Source organism: Aplysia californica, unplaced genomic scaffold, assembly GCF_000002075.1.
Source record: "Aplysia californica isolate F4 #8 unplaced genomic scaffold, AplCal3.0 scaffold00102, whole genome shotgun sequence".
Taxonomy (NCBI): domain Eukaryota; kingdom Metazoa; phylum Mollusca; class Gastropoda; order Aplysiida; family Aplysiidae; genus Aplysia; species Aplysia californica.
In genome coordinates this window covers 508,274-510,124 of record NW_004797372.1, presented here as the reverse complement: position 1 = coordinate 510,124, position 1,851 = coordinate 508,274, and the positions used below count along the sequence as shown (strand labels likewise).

At 47.1% G+C, this 1,851-nt stretch overlaps 1 protein-coding gene across 1 annotated transcript in view; it reads right to left on the bottom strand.

Annotated features, from left to right (window-relative positions):
- LOC101861352 (AF4/FMR2 family member 3) overlaps positions 1-1,699 on the bottom strand; it is a gene marked incomplete in the record, with an annotated part of 27,248 nt that extends 25,549 nt beyond the window's left edge. Inside the window, 2 exon segments of the mRNA XM_013080828.2 lie at positions 208-425; positions 1,314-1,699.
- Positions 1,700-1,851: the final 152 nt, after the last annotated feature.

The window sequence follows — 1,851 nt, the reverse complement described above, 5'->3', positions numbered from 1 at the left end:
CAGACAGACAGACAGACAGACAGGCAGGCAGACAGACAGACAGACAGACAGACAGACAGATAGAGAGAGATAGAATGAGGGGAAAAGAGGGGGGAGGGGGGCAGAGACAAACAGAGATACAGACAGAATAACAGACAGACAGACAGAGATACGAGATAACTGACGAAAACGCTAGAAACGACAACCAAAAACCCAAACTCTACTCACTGAGTCTCCACAGGCGGGGGTGAGGGCAGGTTGGCCGCGGGTTTGCTGTTTCCAACCCTGTTGCTGTTGGAGCTGTTGCTGTTGTTGTTGCTGTTGTTGTTGCTGCTGTTGTTGCCGCTCGAGACACTGGGGCCGGCGTTTCCATTGACGTAGATGTTGAAGGGAAGAGTACCGGGGTCCGTGGGCCCGTTGGAAACCACATGGGACTGAGACTCACTCTGAGGATGGCAGGGCTTGGTGTTTGATTGTTAGATTTTACTTACCCCATGATCAGGGGCCGGTGAAAAATAGAAACATCTCAATGACTACCAAAATCAAAGTTCTGATATAATGCTAAGTATGGCCACCCATTCTTTATGGCTGTGAATGCAGGACAATCACTAAAGACAGTGAAAATAAAATAGAAGCAACAGAAACGTGGTTTCTTAGGAGACTTGCTGAGAATATAGAGGAAAGAAAAGAAATCAAATGAGGTAGAGCTTCATGAAGCCCACGTGGGACGCTCACTGTTAAAAACAATCAGGAAACGAAAAATGCAGTTATTGGGACACCTGAATAGACATAAAAGTTTTGAACAGCAAGTTCTCACTGGCAAAACAAGGCAGGGGTAGGCCCAGAACAAACTACTTAAGGAACCTAAACAAATGGATCAAGCGTAAAGATCAAGGAAGCGTAGCTTTTTTGAAAAGGAATGAATGGAGAACCATGATCGCCGAAGTCTGCCGCAGATCTGGCACTGGATGAAGATCAGGGGTGTGGTAGAAAGACAGCAATAAGAAGGAACCAAGGAGTAGAAGTAGAGAGGCAGAAAAAAAAGAGTCAGGAGCCTAGAGGAGGGGGCAAAGGGGGAGGGGGCAGAAAGGGGGAACGAAAGCGGACGATAGAACATGGTTAGGGAGCAAGAAAGGGGGCGAAAGGAGAAAATTTCAGAGAAGAAAATGTTCTGTCGTTGTCAGGTTTCAAACAGAATGAGAGGCGAAAACTGTACCTTTTGCCCACTTGACCCCCTTTGTTTGTTAATTTAATAATTCGTTCGTTTAATTTTGATGTATGAGGAATTACAAATTTTTTTAAAACCCAGACAGACAGAGACATGGCCAACTCACCGTGGCATCATTTTTGACGTTGTTCTTGCTGAGGCTGCTACCGCTACTACTACTACTGCTGGTGGGGTTGATGTTGGTATTGTTATTATTACTACTACTATTATTATTGTTGTTGTTGTTGTTGTTGTTGCTGGCACTGGAAGAACGACGGGGTTTTTTGGTGTTGGAGGTGGAAGAGCTGGTGGACTTGTGGCTGCCGCGGCTGGAGGTGCTGTTGGCGCTGTCCCGCCGGTGTTTGGTGGCGCTGGGGGCGGGCCCGGGCGCCGCGGGGGTGCTAGTGCTGGTGTTGCTGTTGCTGTTGTTGCTGCCAACAGGGATGTCTTCGGCTTTTTCCTCCTCTGGTGGTCGGGCCGATGAGGAAAAGCTGTGTGGAGAAGAGGCTGGGTATTAGTTTTTTTGGAGAGATTTACAGTGCATCATGTACTTGCAACATAATGTCAAATAAGTGCCGACGATTAGATGTTACAAGAGAGTAACAAATGCATGAGCATCCCACTCCAGAGCACCCTCCAACCCCCCACGAATAATAATAATAATA